Source organism: Dicentrarchus labrax, unplaced genomic scaffold, assembly GCF_905237075.1.
Source record: "Dicentrarchus labrax unplaced genomic scaffold, dlabrax2021, whole genome shotgun sequence".
Taxonomy (NCBI): Eukaryota; Metazoa; Chordata; class Actinopteri; family Moronidae; genus Dicentrarchus; species Dicentrarchus labrax.
Genome location: NW_026136842.1, coordinates 68,171 through 77,846, shown reverse-complemented (window position 1 = coordinate 77,846; position 9,676 = coordinate 68,171).

The window sequence follows — 9,676 nt, the reverse complement described above, 5'->3', positions numbered from 1 at the left end:
TTCCCGAGCTGCACCTGTGGAGGAAAATAATAAAATAAAAATAAATAAAGAAATTAGAACTCCTTGTTTAGGGTTAGGATATGAATATGACTGTATAGGGATGAAGGAATTAATAAATTCAGGGGTCCAAAGTGGTTAGGGTTAGGATAAGCCAAGGTAGGGGTTATAATCCTAATAACTGAAATAGGTTAAAGTAAATAATTAAGACCATGATAGTGAAGAAGGTACTGATTGATTAAATCTAAATTGGGATAAGTGTATCTTAAGCAGAAGGTCAATGGAATGATGGTCAGGTAAAAGGAGTATGGGATAAGTTGACAAAAGATATAAAATGAGATAATAAAACACTAAGGGAAAAAGGAAAACAAAATGATGATGGAAATAGATAGGTAATCTTCAAATTAAATAATAAGAGATAAATTGATTATATCTAAAATATGTGTACTAAATGATACAATAAGAAAAAAAGAAAATAGGACCAAAGTAGGTGTAAACAGAGCAGACGGAGAAGCACGAGAGACCGCACATCCCCGGCTCTGGCAAGGTTAGGTTCGGAGTGAGTGAAGTTTGAAGCCCAGATGGGGCTCTGGTGCACTGGCCTGGGGGCGTGCGGTCCGTCGTGCTGACCCCGCTTCCCTGGAAATGAAATACAACTTATGTAGAACCAAAGAAAATTAAACAAATGACACTCATTGTGTTATGGAGGTATAACGGAATGAATAAAAACAACAGAAGAGAACAATAACCAAAATATAAATGGTGTTCATACTGTGTTTTAAAGCCAACACAGGTGCAGCTCAGGAGGAATGCATAGGATATGGCGATAAGTCTCAAAACATGGTAAGTGACGGTTAAGAGATAGAGACAGCCAAAGAATTGTATTTTAAAGGAAACCAGACTTGGAAAATCATACAACACAAATAGACTTAAAACAGAAATAATAAACTTGTTTTGAAGGTTTAATAAAACATATTTTAATTCAATATAATGTTCAGTAATGTGTTCTTTATTTTCAGGTCTGGTGTGCTGGTCCGGGGGCTTGTAGAATACAAGACGGGTTCCCTCCGCTCTCCTCCTATCTTAAGGGTTCAGGTGAGGTAGGTTGTTGTTGTTTTGAATTTAGTTGGTGGGATTGTGGTTAATTATGGTGGTAGTAATATTCCATCGAATTCAGCCTTCCCAGTGTTGTTAGAAATGTGTAGGGTTTTTACTTAATGTTATGATTTATGATGTCGAGGTAGGTATGTGTCGATGTATATTTTAACCTTAATAAATTGTGTGTATAATGTGTTGTAAATTAACTTTGTTTTTATTATGTGTGTGCTCCTATACTGATAGTGATATGTATGTTATGGGTGCATTTGGGAAGGCCGAGTGAGCTTATTTGACCATGAATCTGAGTTGCAGAATTTTCTCAGATTTCCCAGAACTGATGGGGGGAGGTGCCCGTCAAGCTGCTGGCCCGGGTGCCAGCCCCGCAGCTTGTTGCTGTCAGGGGGACGGTGGCAGACCGGGTCAGAGGCTGCAGCGGGGCCCGCGCCCCTAACGGGAGGATCGCCCGGCTCGGCGCGCGCTCCCGATCGCTGTATAAGAGACTGTGAGGGGAAATCAGAGTTAGAATGTGGGTCTGTCATGTTGACTTTGTGACCTTGTTTTCTCATCATTTTAATTCCCTGGTTTTTCACAGACTCTCTAGCTATGTATGGAGCCGCCACCGAGCCAGCGAGAGCGCCCTCCCGGTTCTGATGGACCGGGGGCGCGGGCACCAAGATGTTATAGTGGCCATCCGCCTCCACCTCCGAGCCCAGGTCTGCCACAGAGCAGGTGGAAATTACGCTGCTGCTGCGGGGCTGGAGGTCCTGTTTAGGTTTATTGTTATTTTGAGGAAATGTGATGTTAACCCCAGGCCAGCAGCCATCTATGGGAGCAGTCAGCGTCCTCTGGGGGCAGCGCCTGTGGGGAGAGGTGGGGAATGAGGAGCTCCCCGTGGCCAGAGTTGTGTGTGCAGACTGTAAAGGAAAACGGTTAGGTGGGGATGAAGAGGGGTTAGACTCAGGTGAGTGATGGGAGGTGGAAAAACCCTCATCTGAGTTGGAAAAAAGGAGAGGAGAAGGAGAAGAAGGGGGGGGGCAGGAAGCGGAGGCTGTAGGAAAAAGCAAGTTGTGAGTTTCGGGGATTGTGTATTCTTGTAATTTATCCCCATAGCGTCTTTTTGCCCAATTAGTGGCTGCTGTGAACGCTAGCTTATTTCCTGGAGTGCTGGTGAGGTGTGTTATGATGTTTGTGTAGTGTTTTAATAAAATTTCCATATTGTTTTTCATCCAGATGTCTGTGTTTTCCTCTATCATTTGTGATGTTTCTAGTGTGGGTGAAGATGGTTTAATGAATGCAGCTGTTTTGTCTGTTATGTGCATCATGCCCCATGGAAATTCACCCGCTGAATGTGCCTGTTCTATGTTGTCCTTGTGATGTACAGCCTGAATAAGCTTGAAGTGTTGTTTTGCAATTAATCTGGTGACAGTATCTAATGCTTGTCTGGGTGGCCTGTGTGTGTTGTTGTTTGTACCGTGTGTGTTTCTGGGTCCGCTCCCTGCCCCGTGCTGTGCAGCTGTGGGTCTGTCTGCTCCCCCCCGACCACGCTCGTGTCGGGGCCCGCCGACCCTCACCAAGTTGACACCCGAGTGTGTGGCACCCACCTGTATTGGTCCTGCTCCGTGTTGCGGCTGCGGTCTCCGTTGCTCCTCGTGGCGATCAGCGTGTGTGAGTTTCCTGGAAAACATGACTCAGCAAAAAAGAGGAGCCGACGGAGACGGAGGAGGGAGAATGCGCTCCGGCAGGTGGGTGGTGACTCGGGTGTAACGTTAAAACTTAACTTTTAATAATTTAAATTTAAAAAGTCCAAGTAGGGTTTGTGACTTTAATTAAATAAAGCTAGTTAAAAGGTTGAAGTCGGCGAGCGTTCCGACAAAGCGGGTACCCCTGACGTTTCGCGCCTGTCTGGCGCTTCTTCAGAGGGGTATGGAGGGAGGAAGCAGGCTACGGTGTGAGAGGGTGGCTTATATAAGGAGAATACTCTCTCCGTCTAATCAGCCACCCTCTCACTGCCGGTTGGCCCACAGCTGCGGGGCCGCCCAGGTGGAGTTTGGGCCTATGGGAGAGGGAAGTGTGGGGAGGGCAAAAAAGGCTATAGGTGAAAAGAAAAGGGGGAGGAGTCAAGGTGGGGGTACAGTATGTGGATTGGAGGAGCGACACAGGTTAAAGGTGAACTTTGTATGTGAGTGATCCTGAATGGTGCCCCCAGAGGAACATACAGGTTTGTGTTAGACTGTTCCCCCCAGTGAGCTATGCAATTGCATTTGAATATGATCAATAAGGGTTATTATAAGGAGGAGAGCGGAGGGAAGGACTACTTCCCGAGCTGCACCTGTGGAGGAAAATAATAAAATAAAAATAAATAAAGAAATTAGAACTCCTTGTTTAGGGTTAGGATATATATGACTGTATAGGGATGAAGGAATTAATATTCAGGGGTCCAAATGGTTAGGGTTAGGATAAGCCAAGGTAGGGGTTATAATCCTAATAACTGAAATAGGTTAAGATAATTAAGCTGATAGTGAAGAAGGTACTGATTGACTTTGGGAAAGTGTATCTAAGCAGAAGGTCATGGAATGATGGTCAGGTGGAGTTGGGATGGACAAAAGAAAATGAGATAATAAAACACTAAGGGAAAAAGAAAACATGATGATGGAAATAGATAGGTAATCTTCAAATTAAATAATAAGAGATATGATTATATCTAATATGTGTACTAAATGATACAATAAGAAAAAAAGAAAATAACCAAAGTAGGTGTAAACAGAGCAGACGGAGAAGCACGAGAGACCACACACCCCCGGCTCTGGCAAGGTTAGGTTCGGAGTGAGTGAAGTTTGAAGCCCAGATGGGGCTCTGGTGCACTGGCCTGGGGGCGTGCGGTCCGTCGTGCTGACCCCGCCTCCCTGGAAATGAAATACAACTTATGTAGAACCAAAATTAAACAAATGACACTCATTGTGTTATGGAGGTATAACGGAATGAATAAAAACAACAGAAGAGAACAATAACCAAAATATAAATGGTGTTCATACTGTGTTTTAAAGCCAACACAGGTGCAGCTCAGGAGGAATGCATAAAATATGGCAATGAGTCTCAATTCATGATTAGTGACAGTTAAATGATAGAGACAGCCAAAAAAATTGCATTTTAAAAGGAAACCAGACTAGAAAATCATAAAACACAGACAGACTTAAAGCAGAAACAATAAACTTGTATTGAGGTTTGATAAAGTTTTAATTAAATATGATGTTCCATAATATGTTCTTTATTTTCAGGTCTGGTGTGCTGATCCGGAGGTTTGTAGAATACAAGACGAGTTCCCTCCGCTCTCCTCCTATCTTAGGGATTCAAGTGAGGTAAGTTGTTGTTATTTTGAATTTTGTTGGTGGAATTGTGGTTAATTATTGTGGTAGTAGTATACCATCGAATTCGGCCTTCCCAGTGTTGTTAGAAATGTGTAAGGTTTTTACTTAGTGTTATGGTTTATGGTGCCGAGGGAAGTATGTGTCGATGTATATTTAACCTTAATAAAGTGTGTGTATAATGTGTTGTGAATTAACTTTGTTTTTATTATGTGTGTGCTCCTATACCGATAGTGATATGTCTGTTATGGGTGCATTTGGGAAGGCCGAGTGAGCTTTTTTGACCATGAATCTGAGTTGCAGAATTTTCTCAGATTTCCCGGAACTGATGGGGGGAGGTGCCCGTCAAGCTGCTGGCCCGGGTGCCAACCCCGCAGCTTGTTGCTGTCAGGGGGACGGTGGCAGACCGGGTCAGAGGCTGCAGCGGGGCCCGCGCCCCTAACGGGAGGATCGCCCGGCTCGGCGCGCGCTCCCGATCGCTGTATAAGAGACTGTGAGGGGAGATCAGAGTTAGAATGTGGGTCTGTCATGTTGACTTTGTGACCTTGTTTTCTCATCATTTTAATCCCCTGGTTTTTCACAGACTCTCTAGCTATGTATGGAGCCGCCACCGAGCCAGCGAGAGCGCCCTCCCGGTTCTGATGGACCGGGGGCGCGGGCACCAAGATGTTATATTGGCCATCCGCCTCCACCTCCGAGCCCAGGTCTGCCACAGAGCAGGTGGAAATTTCACTGCTGCTGCGGGGCTGGAGGTCCTGTTTTGGTTTATTGTTATTTTGAGGAAATGTGATGTTATCCCCAGGCCAGCAGCCATCTATGGGAGCAGTCAGCGTCCTCTGGGGGCAGCGCCTGTGGGGAGAGGTGGGGAATGAGGAGCTCCCCGTGGCCAGAGTTGTATGTGCAGACTGTAAAGGAAAACGGTTAGGTGGGGATGAAGAGGGGTTAGACTCAGGTGAATGATGGGAGGTGGAAAAACCCTCATCTGAGTTGGAAAAAAGGAGAGGAGAAGGAGGGGGGGGGCAGGAAGCGGAGGCTGCAGGAAAAAGCAGGTTGTAAGTTTCGGGGATTGTGTAATCTTGTAATCTGTCCCCATAGCGTCTTTTGGCCCAATTAGTGGCTGCTGTGAACGCTAGCTTATTTCCTGGAGTGCTGGTGAGGTGTGTTATGATGTTTGTGTAGTGTTTTAATAAAATTTCCATATTGTTTTTCATCCAGATGTCTGTGTTTTCCTCTATCATTTGTGATGTTTCTAGTGTGGGTGAAGATGGTTTAATGAATGCAGCTGTTTTGTCTGTTATGTGCATCATGCCCCATGGAAATTCACCCGCTGAATGTGCCTGTTCTATGTTGTCCTTGTGATGTACAGCCTGAATGAGCTTGAAGTGATGTTTTGCAAGTGATCTGGTGACGGTGTCTAATGCTTGTCTGGGTGGCCTGTGTGTGTTGTTGTTTGTACCGTGTGAGTTTCTGGGTCCGCTACCTGCCCCGTGTTGTGCAGCTGTGGGTCTGTCTGCTCCCCCCGACCACGCCCGTGTCGGGGCCCACCGACCCTCACCAAGTTAACACCCGAGTGTGTGGCACCCACCTGTATTGATCCTGCTCCGTGTTGCGGCTGCGGTCTCCGTTGCTCCTCGTGGCGATCAGCGTGTGTGAGTTTCCTGGAAAACATGACTCAGCAAAAAAAGAGGAGCCGACGGAGACGGAGGAGGGAGAATGCGCTCCGGCAGGTGGGTGGTGGCTCGGGTGTAACGTTAAAACTTAACTTTTAATAATTTAAATTTAAAAAGTCCAAGTAGGGTTGGTGAATTTAATTAAATAAAGCTAGTTAAAAGGTTGAAGTCGGCGAGCGATCCGACAGAGCGGGTACCCCTGACGTTTCGCGCCTGTCTGGCGCTTCTTCAGAGGGGTATGGAGGGAGGAAGCAGACTACGGTGTGAGAGGGTGGCTTATATAAGGAGAATACTCTCTCCGTCTAATCAGCCACCCTCTCACTGCCGGTTGGCCCACAGCTGCGGGGCCGCCCAGGTGGAGTTTGGGCCTATGGGAGAGGGAAGTTTGGGGAGGGCAAAAAAAGGCTATAGGTGGAAAGAAAAGGGGGAGGAGTCAAGATGGGGGTACAGTATGTGGATTGGAGGAGCGACACAGGTTAAAGGTGAACTTTGTATGTGAGTGATCCTGAATGGTGCCCCCAGAGGAACATACAGGTTTGTGTTAGACTGTTCCCCCCAGTGAGCTATGCAATTGCATTTGAATATGATCAATAAGGGTTATTATAAGGAGGAGAGCGGAGGGAAGGACTACTTCCCGAGCTGCACCTGTGGAGGAAAATAATAAAATAAAAATAAATAAAGAAATTAGAACTCCTTGTTTAGGGTTAGGATATATGTGACTATATAGTGATGAAGGAATTATTATTCCAGGGTTCAGATGGTTAGGGTTAGGATAAGCCAAGGTAGGGGTTATAATCCTAATAACTGAAATAGGTTAAGATAATTAAACTGATAGTGAAGAAGGTACTGATTGACTTTGGGAAAGTGTATCTAAGCAGAAGGTCATGGAATGATGGTCAGGTGGAGTTGGGATGGACAAATGAAATTGAGATAATAAAATACTAAGGGAGAAAGAAATCATGATGATGGAAATAGAGGATAGATAATCTTAAAATTAAATAATAAGAGATATGATTATATCTAATATGTGTAAATAAATGATACAATAAAAAGAAAATAACCAAACTAGGTGTAAACAGAGCAGACGGAGAAGCAAGAGAGACCACACACCCCCGGCTCTGGCAAGGTTAGGTTCGGAGTGGGTGAAGTTTGAAGCCCAGATTGGGCTCTGGTGCACTGGCCTGGGGGCGTGCGGTCCGTCGTACTGACCCCGCCTCCCTGGAAATGAAATACAACTTGTGTAGAAACAAAATTAAGCAAATGACACTACTTGTGTTGTGGAGGTAAAAGCGGAATGAATAAAACAACAGAAAAGAACAATAACCAAAAGTATAAATTGGTGTTCAGCCTGTGTTCTAAAGCCAACACAGGTGCAGCTCAGGAGGAATGCATAAAATATGGCAATGAGTCTCAATTCATGGTTAGTGACAGTTAAATAATAGAGACAGCCAAAAAATTGCATTTTAAAAGGAAACCAGACTAGAAAATCATAAAACACAGACAGACTTAAAGCAGAAACAATAAACTTGTATTGAGGTTTGATAAAGTTTTAATTAAATATGATGTTCCATAATATGTTCTTTATTTTCAGGTCTGGTGTGCTGATCCGGAGGTTTGTAGAATACAAGACGAGTTCCCTCCGCTCTCCTCCTATCTTAGGGATTCAAGTGAGGTAAGTTGTTGTTATTTTGAATTTTGTTGGTGGAATTGTGGTTAATTATTGTGGTAGTAGTATACCATCGAATTCGGCCTTCCCAGTGTTGTTAGAAATGTGTAAGGTTTTTACTTAGTGTTATGGTTTATGGTGCCGAGGGAAGTATGTGTCGATGTATATTTAACCTTAATAAAGTGTGTGTATAATGTGTTGTGAATTAACTTTGTTTTTATTATGTGTGTGCTCCTATACCGATAGTGATATGTCTGTTATGGGTGCATTTGGGAAGGCCGAGTGAGCTTTTTTGACCATGAATCTGAGTTGCAGAATTTTCTCAGATTTCCCGGAACTGATGGGGGGAGGTGCCCGTCAAGCTGCTGGCCCGGGTGCCAAACCCGCAGCTTGTTGCTGTCAGGGGGGACGGTGGCAGACCGGGTCAGAGGCTGCAGCGGGGCCCGCGCCCCTAACGGGAGGATCGCCCGGCTCGGCGCGCGCTCCCGATCGCTGTATAAGAGACTGTGAGGGGAAATCAGAGTTAGAATGTGGGTCTGTCATGTTGACTTTGTGACCTTGTTTTCTCATCATTTTAATCCCCTGGTTTTTCACAGACTCTCTAGCTATGTATGGAGCCGCCACCGAGCCAGCGAGAGCGCCCTCCCGGTTCTGATGGACCGGGGGCGCGGGCACCAAGATGTTATAATGGCCATCCGCCTCCACCTCCGAGCCCAGGTCTGCCACAGAGCAGGTGGAAATTACGCTGCTGCTGCGGGGCTGGAGGTCCTGTTTAGGTTTATTGTTATTTTGAGGAAATGTGATGTTATCCCCAGGCCAGCAGCCATCTATGGGAGCAGTCAGCGTCCTCTGGGGGCAGCGCCTGTGGGGAGAGGTGGGGAATGAGGAGCTCCCCGTGGCCAGAGTTGTGTGTGCAGACTGTAAAGGAAAACGGTTAGGTGGGGATGAAGAGGGGTTAGACTCAGGTGAGTGATGGGAGGTGGAAAAACCCTCATCTGAGTTGGAAAAAAGGAGAGGAGAAGGAGGGGGGGGGCAGGAAGCGGAGGCTGAAGGAAAAAGCAGGTTGTAAGTTTCGGGGATTGTGTAATCTTGTAATCTGTCCCCATAGCGTCTTTTGGCCCAATTAGTGGCTGCTGTGAACGCTAGCTTATTTCCTGGAGTGCTGGTGAGGTGTGTTATGATGTTTGCGTAGTGTTTTAATAAAATTTCCATATTGTTTTTCATCCAGATGTCTGTGTTGTCTTCTATCATTTTTGAGGTTTCTAGTGTGGGTGAAGATGGTTTAATGAATGCAGCTGTTTTGTCTGTTATGTGCATCATGCCCCATGGAAATTCACCCGCTGAATGTGCCTGTTCTATATTGTCCTTGTGATGTACAGCCTGAATGAGCTTGAAGTGATGTTTTGCAAGTGATCTGGTGACGGTGTCTAATGCTTGTCTGGGTGGCCTGTGTGTGTTGTTGTTTGTACCGTGTGTGTTTCTGGGTCCGCTACCTGCCCCGTGTTGTGCAGCTGTGGGTCTGTCTGCTCCCCCCGACCACGCCCGTGTCGGGGCCCACCGACCCTCACCAAGTTAACACCCGAGTGTGTGGCACCCACCTGTGATGGTCCTGCTCCGTGTTGCGGCTGCGGTCTCCGTTGCTCCTCGTGGCGATCAGCGTGTGTGAGTTTCCTGGAAAACATGACTCAGCAAAAAAGAGGAGCCGACGGAGACGGAGGAGGGAGAGTGCGCTCCGGCAGGTGGGTGGTGGCTCGGGTGTAACGTTAAAACTTAACTTTTAATAATTTAAATTTAAAAAGTCCAAGTAGGGTTGGTGAATTTAATTAAATAAAGCTAGTTAAAAAGTTGAGGTCGGCGAGCGATCCGACAGAGCGGGTACCCCT